A 13,100-nucleotide genomic window follows, 5' to 3' on the forward strand; every position below is an offset into this window, starting at 1 on the left:
TGACCTGACTCGGTTAGATGCATATCAAACAGGGCAATAGTACAAGAATATAAGTCAAAGTTTATCTTTTACTTTTATCCCAAGGGGTAAAAGCGATATCTTGGGCCCCTCGATGATTTAGTGTTGGCTTATGTGCCGGGCCCGGTCAGGACTGAATTGATGTGTTCAATTAAGTTCTTCGTCATACAAATCAGAAATCGGGAAACAAACTGTTGGACAATAAGAATGATTATGTTCCATGTCTTTGTCCACATGATATCTTGCAGAACGGATGATTATATGATCCCTTATCCTAAGGATACACGACTGACTAGGTCAGAGTTCGACAGCGACTTTTGAAAGCTACGATTACTAGTCATATTTTGAAGTCATACTTGCAATTATAGTTATTAGACTTATCCAAGTGGGAGACGATTGGATTAGGTGTCTAAGCCCATAACTATAACTGGTATGTACTTGATTTGATAGTAGCATGGTCCTTTTGGGTTGCCTTCACCCTAGCAACTTGACAAGATGATTTTGGAGAGAGAGGTTGATAAATGATTCATTAATGTATTATGAGAATAATATATTAATTAGAAATCATGTTATTTACCTAATATTTAATCAGAAATTAATTTGGAATTAATTTTGGGATTAAAGGAACTGATTAAAAGAACAAGGGCTGTTTTGCAAATCATTGTTGTTACTACGTAACAATCAAAGGTATGTATCATAACTCTTTATAATGTGAATTTCAATTATATATCATAGATCTAGGGTTTGCATGTTGTTGTTCATATTATATGTTCAATTAGAGAAGACATAGATCTTATTCGGGTTGCATGCACACATAGGATTATATGTTATGATTAAAACCCATCAGTGGTATCAAAGCCTATGTTTAGTTTTCTATTGAATTGATACTAATATGAACTTGAACAAGGTGAAGCAAAATATAATCTGCATTCTGTTCTGCAACCACGACGTGGTGCCTTTGTTTTTGCCTTCACCACGACGTGGTAATGTTTACCACGACGTGGTGGGCTGTCAGATCCTAAAATTCAGAATTATAAGATATCTCATGATTTGATTAGGATAATTACCTTTTATAATATTTTTTAATTGTATAAATCTGAATATTTTGAAATGTAAGTTGATATCCTTATCTTGAATTCATGATTGGTTTATATTTTAATTTAAATTAACTGAATATTAATTTTGAAATTTTAAAATATAACCGTAATATTTTGAAAAGTCTAAAATACGTCCTTATGGATCTTATTATTAATTTAATTAAGTGATTAATTAAAGGATGATTAATAAATCCATAAATGGTTTAAATTTAATTAAATTAAAAGTTTAATTTATTAAAAGATTAAACTATTGCTATTTTAAAATGTTTTAAAATATACCTTATACTATATATATGATTAAAAGTTTAATATATACTATATGTATAAGAATAGTCAGTCAAACCGCTAGTACGCCTCATTCACGAAGCTAGTCTATAAGATGGTATAAGAAAACTACCTAAAAAATGATAGTTAAATGGGTGTCCACTCTCACCCACCGCTTTCTTGATTAGTGGTGGGTCGTTAGCTGAACGGGTTTGATAGGACACTTAATTCTCATTAATAAGTATAATGAAATTAATAAAGTGACTAAACTATTTTCTAAAATCTCAATCTTAGTTACTTTAGGAAAATGTGAATTTGATGCTAATCCATGAAATTGCACATTGCACTTTATATAAGTCGTTAGTGGAGCGTATGTGGTTAACCGGCACACTAATATGGACTAATAAAGGGTAGCAATGAGTGTCTCGTAAATTATCGTTGATTAATGGAGCGTGTGTGGCTAACCGACACATTGATTAGATGATAAATGACATCGAGAGTACCAAGCTAATTTGCATGGTTATTCCCATCTCGTTTGTGATCCTCGGCATCCCAGTCACCAAGTGAGAGCATAATCGAGATTAAACATGCCATTGAATAGTTCAATGAATCTCAAAAGATCTAGGAGTTTCATGACATTGAAATTGGTAAATGCTTTACCTACCTAAAATAGGTTTGAATTTGATTACAACATCCCTCTTCAAAGTTCGAATCGAAAATATGGATCATAGCCTTAATTTAATTTTTTTGGTTAATAATTAAGGATTAAAATCAACTAACTTGAATTCTCTTTTTCTCCTATTATAGATGTCAAGTTTTGACAATAATGGTTTTCGTCATCTTTCTGGAAATGTCTTTCCTTCTCTATCAGAAGATGATCGTCCACATGTTGATCAAGGTGAAAGAATGTTCCCTTCTTCATGCAATGGTGGAACTAGAAATCATGCTTCTCCAACTCTTCCTCCACCTCCTCCAGTGACTCTCCCCAAGTCATGTTTTCTTCAAGCCGAAAAATACGAAGTTACTCAAGCCCTGTTGGCATGTAAACATCAAAATGGAAAGTCTGTGTGTGCGCATGTTTTGAAAATGAAGTCGAACATTAACAGATTGGGTATGTTGGGTGTCGTTTTCCCAAGGGAGCTAGCCATTGACTTGGTTCTACTTTCGCTTCCTGAATCATATAATCAGTTCGTCAAAGACGACTATATGAGGGACCATGATGTGACCCTAATTGATCTGACACATATGTTGATTGTTGCTGAAGCAGAAATCCTTAAGAGCACAAGTCAAGCAAAAATGATTGAAGGATCAATCTCCATAATTTCCATGGACATTGATAATGGCAATAATGGTTATGGTGCAAACGAGTCAAGCTACTTGCGAGCTACTCGGGATCGGCTCGCTAAAATCTCGACTCGAAACCGATTTTAAACGAGCTCGAGCCGAGCTCGAGCTTAATATTAAGCTCATTTATTAAACAAGCTCGAGCTCGAGCCTATGTTACTAAGATCAATTAGGCTCACAAGCCTAAACGAGTCTTTATATAATATAATTTATTATTATTTTCATATATTAAAATAAAAACATATTTGGGAAATTAGGGATTTAGGGTATTAGTAAATGAGCTTCTTAACGAGCTTGAGCCGAGGTTAAGCTTATTTAGGTACGTCAAACAATAAATGAGTCGAGCCGCAGCCCAAACCGAGCTTGTATAATTCTTTACGAGCTCGATCCGAGCTCAATACAAGAAAGATCGAATCGAGCTGAGGTCGAGCTCGAGCCTCGTATAACTTAAACGAGCCCGAGCCGAGCCTGACCAGGCTCGGGCTCGGCTCGACTTGTTTGCATCCCCTGCCCCCGCCCCCGAAATCTCCCTGTTCCCCCGTCCCCGTCCCCGAAATGCTCAGCCTTCCTACCCCCTCCTCCGCCCCCAAATATCCTTTATTACCCCCGTCCACGCCCCCGTTCCCCCGCCCCTGATTGATTTTCGGTTGTCTTTTTTCTTAGGTTAAAAGAAGTTGTTATTTAGGCTAAAAGAAGTTATTTTTTAGGTAATAAATAATTATTTATAGCAGAATTTTACATGTTAAAAATAAAAAGTTATGACATCTTAAAAACATTATGCTAACAACTTAAAAGCATGTTTTTTGATGAATTTTGGAAGATCAAAATCATGTTATTGTTTATTATATTTATATAATTAATATATGTGTGATTTATTAATGGGGTCCCCATGACGGTTTTGGGACGAGACTGCCTACCTCCGCCCCCGCCCCCGAAATTAAAACGGGGGTCAACCTAGCCCCCACCCTCGTCCCCGCCCGCGATTTATTTTAAAAAATTCCCCCAAACGGGACGGGGCCCCCACGGGACTTTTTGACATCCCTAGTTTGATGATCAGATTTTGGAAGCTACTCTTAGGAGTTATGATGACTTAATAAATTGCTTAGGAAATGTCTAGAAACATTGTTTTCATATTTTGGATTATAAAGACAAATTTTTCCGCTTATTATCAATATAACTGAATTGTTGATTTATCAAGTTCACTTTGTATTTCCTCACAATGGCATTTATGAAAGTGTTGGTTACATTTCTATTATGAGCAATATTAAATGTGGATTCGATTCTTGTTATATCACTTGTGGTAATGTCATAATTGACCAAGTGAGAAGGAATTCTCATTACCCAAGTTCCAATTTGATAGAAACTTGGAGTTATGCAATTTGAATGGCGTGATATATGAGAATCTTGATCATTGGATAAATTATGATTAATTCGTTGATCACATGTTATGAGTCAAGTAAAGGACTAAATGATCTAGAACACATTGATGTGGACTATTCAGATCCGCCACAAAGGATTATAACTTTATTCGTCATGATTTACTGATGCTTTCAGTAAATATGATTGTGTTTATAAGATTAAGCATAATTTTGATATTTGAAAAGTTTCAAAGAGTGACAGAACGAATAAGAAGAATCTATTAGGCATAAAGATAAAAGTTTCTCCAATCTGAAAGGAAATGAGAGTACTTTAGTATCGTGTTTTGTGATCATCTTAATGATTATAGAACTATGTCGCGATTGATCCTCGAAGAACATCTTAGTTCAATCGTTTGAGTAAGAAGAGGTATCAAATATTATTGAAATGGTTTAAGTCAAAAGATGAGTCACACTTCGTTTTCCAATCAAGTTTTAGAGTCATGCTCTTATTACTTCGAATCGTATCTTGAAGCTTATTTCGTACTAACTAGGTTTATAACACCTCATGAAATGTGAAGTAATAATGTTTTCTTATTCTAGCACATTTGGAATTAGTAGTTGTGATGTTTTGGTTAAAACAAAGGATAAACTAAGACCAATTCTGTGAAGTGTTTTTCTTGTGAAGAATCCACACTAACTTTTGAATATTTGTTTTTGCTCGTCAAGGAATGTTCCTTGAGAGAGAAACTTATATGTCAAGAAGTTAGTATGAATCTTATTGATCTTGAAGAGTTTCAGGAGTCATCAAGAATAAACCTTTTAGTTATCACTAGCACACGACCTGAGGTTGATAACCTATCGTGTTAAGTTGATACATTCGTATTTCTATGCACCTTACTGTTGAGTTGTCAATGCATATGAGTACTATGGTTCTCATTTGACTGCAAAAGGCATAGCACGTTGGTTAGTGATAGTACATTGGTCAATATGGGTGAGTTGTGTTAACAACACGGAAGCACTGGTAGGCCCTTGTGCTATCAGAAGGCAAAAAATTAAGATTGAGAAAAGTTCAGTCCATGAAAGGAAAACTAAATTTAATTTTGGTTTTGTCCTCAACCTTGTCTTATGACTATAGGTTGGAAGTGATAGATTCTCATGGATGGGAACACATACACCACAAAATCTAGGTGGCAAAATGTTTCGCTCTAATTCATGAAAATGATTATAAGGAAACTTTTTCCGTAGTAGATTTTAAATCTGATTAATATCATTATGGTCAGCGGTTGTGTTAATTGCATTCTCAAATTCGAAATATGATTACAACATCCCTTTTCATAGTTCGAATTGTGAGAAATGTCAAGGAACTGTTTGAACGGTTAGGACTTATAGCTATAAGTTCTGCAAAGGTTTAAGCACACACATATGATATCTAATGAAAGGTGTATAAGCTCGAGAAGTCTAGCTAGAGACTTATCAAAGCATCACGTATCAGAAATCCGCACTTTAGTAAGGAAGTAAAAAAGTATTGATTTCTAGAAGCCCAGTTGCTTTCTGAGTACATGTCAAAGCTATTGGGAGCATAATTGTTGTGCTATTGGGAGCATAATTGTTATGCTAATAAAAGCATAATTGTTAATTTGTTATGCTAATTATTGCAATTGCCAATACTAATGTAACAGCCCAAAAATTCAGATAAAATTTTTCATTTAATAATTAGAAATCTCATTCATATTTGTTTTTCCAAAGTTCCATTACATAAATACATTGCTCGAAAGATCATAGTATCCAAAACATCAAGTGCAAAAATACTGGAGAGTGCACGCTGCGCCATCAAGCCGGGCCCTGGCCCTTAGAACCAGAAGTACCTGAAACACCCAACAAAATTGTAAGCACACGCTTAGTGAGTTTCCGAAAATACACAAAACACATTAGCACATAATTTCATGCACATATATACATAAATTTGCCATGGACTCCCTCCATAGTCTTCATTTGGAATGTCATGGGCTGCCCTCATGGTCTTACATCCAAGGGCCATGGGCTCCCCCTCATGGTCTTACCAAGTGCTATGGGCTCCCCCCATGGTCTTCATATAAGTCATTAAATATCAAATCACAAAACCATTGCATATTCAACAATCAAAATCTCATATCAAGTAATGGGCCGGCATTTGTGCCTTCGACCCATTGGAATAGTGAGAAGACTCACCTCAGTCTGCTGAAAACAATAGCTTCTCAACTATCACCCCAAACTCTCATACTGAAAAAATATACAAATAACCCTAATTAGGATTATAACTCAGCCTAATCAAAGAGCCTAGATCCCTAAGTCCAAGTCCCTTTAAACTGACCCAACATTTACTCCTTCACTAATGGGCCTAACATCAAAGTCCAATTCTATATTGGGTCATAAGGCCCAATAGGCCCAATCATACCATCATTAGCCTAAATATAAATTTAGGCCCAAACACCAACAAGTCCAGGCCCATAACCATTTGGGCCCAAAGGTACAAAGTCCGCGAAGGCCCAAAGCTTCCTAAGAGCGTACGCCCAACGTACCTCTTCTGTACACTTAGCATACTGGGCTAAGGGGTTGTACGCGCTGCATACAACATAGTACGCCCAACGTACAAACTACTCAAGCACAAAAGTCCATTAAGTGCTTAATACTTAAGATTTCAATGTCTAAATCCAGATCTGAGTCTATTAAGATGACCTAGGGCATAAAGTTGGCAACTTTATGCCCTTGCATGCCACATGGGATCCCAACACTTCATTTTTACCATTAAGACCACTTTTAAGACCTTAAACTCTTGCATGGTCCCATCACAACCTTCCAGATGACATTTTTATTCATCAAACATGCCTAAGGAGCTTAGATCCAACATTTCTAGCCTCTGGAGTTGCTCAAACTCGCAAGAGGGAGTCCATGAACTAAAAATGGACTTCTTAACAAACCCTAACTCAAACTAGCAAAAGAGATGGCAAGGTCTAGACTTTTTACCTCCAGAAGCTTCCCAAGCTGCTCCAAATGTAAGATCAAAATCTTTTCCCATGTTCAAAGCTTGCTTCCACTTCCTTCTCTTAGTTAACACACCAAAGATGAGGTATTTGAGGCACTTCCAAGCTCAAGAGTTGCTCACAAAGGATTTTAGGGTTTTGGGGACGATTGGAAATAATGGAGATTGGATAGGGTAAGGTCCAAATGATATAAGTGTGCTCAAATAGTGTCCAAGTCAAGAAATTAGGGTTTTGGTCATCTGCCACATACGCCCCACGTACATGCTCGTACGCCCAGTGTACGAGCCTCAGCCACTCGATGCATGAACACACGTACGCTAAGCGTACCCATATGTACGCCCAGCATACGAAGGGACCTTTTTTCCAAAAATGAAATACTTGAGGGTGAACAATGGAATACCTGGATTGGAGTGCTACAACTAAATTGTAGGAAACAAAGATTTCAAAATTTGCAAATTGAAAAGTTTGGGAATTGTTTTGCTACAGAAATATTTAGGGGAGAGGGCACTCATACTTCATTTCAAATCTAAAAGTTTAGATTAAAATTTTAATGGAACTTAGTCTTGGACATATATGAATATCGTGTTGAAATGATTCAACATATGAAATTCAATATATGGAAATATTATGAACAAGAGACTGATCGGATATCAGGTCTTTATGTAAGACATTATGAATCGAATCCCATATGCTTCGGATATAGGATCGTTTACATATGATATAATATTCACTTTTTCTGCTTTTTCCAACTTCCTAGGGCATTGAGAAGGAATAGGAATAGAACAGGATGTGACTGGAGTTGTTAAACAACTGTCGAAAACACTCTGAGGTTTACTGAAGAGTGGTTTCTTGTGGATAGTTGGAAGTATAGTATTAATTTGAGCGGACCATATTGACATAATTCTGAGTGGAGGAGACTCTTGTTCAGAACTGATGGTCATATGGGAATATGGAAATGTTTCCATAGTGAGAGTTTGTTATTGAAATCTACATGTGAGTTAGAAACTTTAATGCAAGGAAGGTGTTCAAGGAGTGTGCCTTGAATTGAAACTTCATTACCATGGAATTGTTTTAAGTAACAAAGTTTCAATGGAGCATTTTGTGATATCATTGGCAAAGTCTTTGTGACTTTGAAGCATTGACAAGGTTATTGCATGTAAGGATGAAATCTAACACATGTAGTAGTAACAAGAATTTGGAATTGTGAAATGAAAATCATTGGAATAGTATCCAGTCGATCTATTCACAAAGGAAGGACCATAGAGAAACATAGTATGCATGTTTATAACATGGCATAACTGATGTTTAATTCAAGTGGATAGTTGATTATTTGAAACATTATACAATGAATAAAGTCTAATTAATATGGTGATTAAATAATAAGAGTTTTATTTATATTCAATAGTTTTGAGACCATAATTAATTAGGCTATCATTGTGTTTCACTTCACATGTTTTACTTCCCGAATAGTTGGATGATTCAAACATCCACAGTCGATCGTACTTTTGGAAGTAAGTAGTGAATTAAGACTGTCATGAATTGAATTGTATATTGTCTATGGGGATTAGTCATATCAATGGTTTTGCTGCAATGTTCATGAGTACTTGGAAATGGGGATTTTAAGTATTGGATAAACCCACGCTCAGAGAATTACTTCATGGATTTTACCACGAGTAATTTTGAGACGATAATATCTTATATTCTTGAAACGGAGATATATGAGTTATTGTTTACAAGTCAGCTGTGTATTGATAATACGTAAACACATCAGTAACTTGATGTTATAAAACATATTGTTGTGTGTGATTTGATGAGTAGTACAAACATATAAGTCGAAGTTTATCCGTTTCTTTTGCCCTAACGGGAAAAGCGATATCAATGGGCCCCTTGATGATTTGATGATGACATCTAAAGCGCTTGGCCAAGCCTGGACTAAATTGATGTGTTCAATTGGTAGTCTGATTTCAGTCGTCATAATTCGAAAATCGGGAAACAAATTTTGGACATAGAGATTGATTATAATCCATGTCTCATGTCCATACGATATCTTGTAGAATGAAGGAATATTTGATCACTTATCTTAGGCCTCATATCTGACTAGGTCAGAGTTCGGCAACGGCTTTGAGAGCTATAATTTGCTAATCAATTTTTTATGTTATACTGGAAACTATAGTTATTAGACATATCCAAGTAGGAGACTGTTGGATTAGGTATCTAAGCCCATAACTATAATTGGTATATACTTGAATTGATAGTAACACAGTCCTTTTGGGTTGCCTTCATACTAGCAACTAGACAGGATAACCTATTGGGAAAGAGGAAGAATTTATTATTTGATTAATAAATTGAAGTGTATGATTTATTAATGTATTATGTAAATAATATATTAATTAGAAATCATATTATTTAATTAATAGTTATTTAGAAATTAATTTTGGTATTAATTAAATTAATTAAATGTTCAGGGGTTATTTGGTTATTTATTGATAGTTGAGGAAAGAAGATCTAGAACCCTCCTAATGAGGCTTGGACGAAAATCTTCTAGAGAAGTCCTAGAATTTTCGCCCAAGGGCTTTGGATGGTGTAACACCCCAAATTTCAATTGTTCAATGAAGGGCCAAAAGTGTAAATTTAGGAAAGGGACTCGACGAGTAGGTCCGCTTACTCGCCGAGTCGGAGCGGGATTCTATCGCGGTTTAAGTGGCCAACTCGCCGAGTCGGTGGGTTGGACTCGACGAGTTGGTGCTGAAGAGAGAAAACCCTAATCCCGGGGGTTGTGCCCTATATAAAGCACATTATAACCCACCCTCAGCCTCTTTGCTACCCTTTTGAGATCCAGAAACCCTAGAATCGAGTGAGCTTCCATTAATAGAGAGAATAGAGCTTTGGAGGAGAAAATCTTGGAAAGGGGCTTGAAGATCAAGAGGTTTGCTGCTAAGGAGTGGTGTAGATCCGGGATCTACTTCATTTGGAGCTTATATTGGAGGTAATAATCTGTTGCTTGGGCTCTTTTGCATCTAGATCTTTTATCATTTGAGATTTGGGGCATTTTTGGTATGATTGTGAGCTATTTCGAGTTAGAGGCTTAGATCTGAGGTTGCTACTTCAAATCTAGGCTTGTGATGGTCCAAAATGTCATAAAGATTCTGTCTAAGAGTTGTTGGTAAAGCCCCTTTGTCATGAACCCTAGCCCTAGAGTGTTTTGGGCCTATATCTCCTTGGTTTCACGTAAAGTTTGCAACTTTATGTAAGGGTTAGAATGTAGAAGAGTGGATCTATGGATTGGAGCCCCTGCATGGCTCGAAAAGCCTCTGTATGGATTGAGAACTGGAGAGACTCGGCGAGTCACATGGGTGTACTCGACGTAATATATGAACATGTGCATGGACTCGGCGAGTCTGTTGAAGATCGCCTTGGACTCGGCGAGTCTGTTCTTGGACTCGGCAAGTCTGGTCGCAGAACCCAACCTCTTTTGGTTAAAGCTTTGGATTAGTGAGTCGGTTGGCGACTCAGTGAGTTGGACAGGATGGGATTTCCGAGATCATTGAACTCGACGAGTCTTGGGGCGACTCGGCGACTTGAGTCGTGCTATGGGAGTTTCTGAGTATAGGAACTCGACGAGTCGACAGGTTGACTCAGCGAGTAGAGTCAACCAGGAAGGTTGACTTTGACTGAGGACTTTGACTTTGACCAAGAGTTGACCAGTTTGACTTCCAAGGGTATTTTGGTAAATTTGGTATTGGTTCCTTGGTAGTGTGCTGTGGTGAAGTTCGTGTCGGTGGTCAGAGCAGCTTGGTCATATCTCTTCAGTCGGCAATTTCAGGTGAGTTATCCTCACTATATCGACAGGGTCTACGGCACCAAGGCCGACCCTTTATCGGATGGAAATCCGGGTATTATTTGTTATGTTATTGCTTTGCTAGATCTGCATCCTGGTATTTAGGATGGTGTTATGTTAGTGACCTGGTTGAGGTCGGTACCCGGTATATAGGGTAATGTTATGCTAGTGACCGGTTAGGTCAGAATCCTGGTTAGGATGTTGATATGCTATGTGATATGTTAGACTGTTTGTCTGGTTAAGGATTTGTTATGCGATTAATTGTTTATGTGCACATGGTTGTTTGACGGGGGTTGGGTTGAGGCGGGTCCTGCTTTGTGTTGTAGGCCAACATACCCAGGGCAGACCGGATATTCCGAAGGCCCAGCGAGCGGTCCGGATAGGCTGAAGGCCCCAAGAGGGCGGACCAGACGTACCGAGGCTCGGAGAGTGGACCAGGCCGACTGAAGGCCCGGTGTGGGCGGACCAGTCATACTGTAGACTCAGAGAGTGGACCAGGTGGATTGAAGGCTCGGTGCGGGCGGACCAATCACACTGTAGACTCGATGTACATGGCTAGACTCGGAGGGTGGACTAGGTGGACCGAAGGCCCGGTGCGGGCGGGCCAGTCACACAGTAGACCCGATGTGCATGGCTGTTCTATTTGTGATATGTTATGAGTATGTTTATGTGTGGTTGGTATTTTGGGGGTAACTCACTAAGCTTTCGGGCTTACAGTTCAATGTATTGTTTCAGGTACTTCAGGAGATTGTGGCAAGGCGAAGGCATGATCGTACCGCTCCTCATGTTTTATGATTTATGTGATATGGTTCTGGGGGATACTCTGATGTTTAAACTATTTTGAAAACGAGATGTATGAACTTAATGGTTTTTGAATGAATTAAAATATTTTAATTTAGTTTGGTATCAGAGCCTTGGTTTGAGTGAATTGGAGGAACATTCGTGTGAATCCAGTCTCAAATCAAGGAGAGATTTTCGAAAATAGTTTTCAAAAGCTTTTCAAAATAAGTAAAGGAGGACACAGAGGGTACGATCAGCCGGAGCCAGTAAGTAGACCCCAAAATACCATACAAGTTATTGATTATGAGAACAACATGCTAGTACTAGGCTAGGGAATTTCAGGAATTGCATGATAGAATTGCCTGATTATGTGATGCCTACTAGCCTAGGATTTTCCCTATATGAGATATTCAGCTTTCCTCTAGGAGTGAGGATTGAGCGTTCACTGTGTGAGTGTATACGGTTAGAGTGTTGTGGTGATACTTGAGACAAATATGGGTAGGTGTGGAAGGTAGTATGGGCCCGTACTACTGAAAGCACAGGACCCATACGCGTATCAGGGAAGTCACAACTCTCTAGGGTATCAGTTATGAGATAGTTCCCCGGGCGGGTATGTGATGTGTCTAAGGGTCTTGTTGGTGTATTGCAGTATGGCAATTACGAGACGTTTCGGGGCAGGATCCGGTTCGGGATCGGGATTAGGAGAGGGTGGCCAGGATGGACCAGTACCACCCGAGGTCATTGGTCAGATGAGTATGGATGAGTTGGATGCCAGGATTCGCGAGATCCTGCATGATGAGGTTGCTGCCATGTTCAGGGCTGAGTTGCCAGAGATGTTTGGGTCGATCAAGACTGCCATGGTTGAGTACTTTGATGAGCGTTATGCAGCTCTTGCGGAGACGGCTGGTGCGGCAGCTACAACGGCTGTAGCAGCGGCAGGGGGAGGAACCGGTCGAGGTTATCAGTATCGGGACTTCGATAATACGAAGCCCCCTACTTTCGATGGAGTTCAGAAACTGATCGTTGTTATGAGATGGTTGTCAGACGTGGAGGGTTGTTTCTTCACGTGTTCATGCCCTGCGGATCAGAGGGTGAGGTGTGCTCTGAACCTTTTGAGGCTCGGGGCGAAGGATTGGTGGAGGTTGACTACGGGATCTTATTCTGATGCGCAGCGGGCTGCGGTTACTTGGGATCAGTTCTGAGAGATGCTCAGTACTTGTTATGTTCCGCAGGTTGAGAGAGAGAGAGGTTGGCTCAGGAGTTCTTGGAGCTGAAGCAGGATTCGGAGTCAGTGACGGAGATCACCAGGATGTTCACTGAGAGGGCGATGTTTTGCCCGGAGTTCGCGTCGGAGCAGGCTCAGATGTCCCGGTATCTGAGT

Source organism: Lactuca virosa, chromosome 3 (genome assembly GCF_052849685.1).
Source record: "Lactuca virosa cultivar CGN04683 chromosome 3, Lactuca_virosa_CGN04683_v6, whole genome shotgun sequence".
In the NCBI taxonomy this organism is placed as follows: Eukaryota; Viridiplantae; Streptophyta; class Magnoliopsida; order Asterales; family Asteraceae; genus Lactuca; species Lactuca virosa.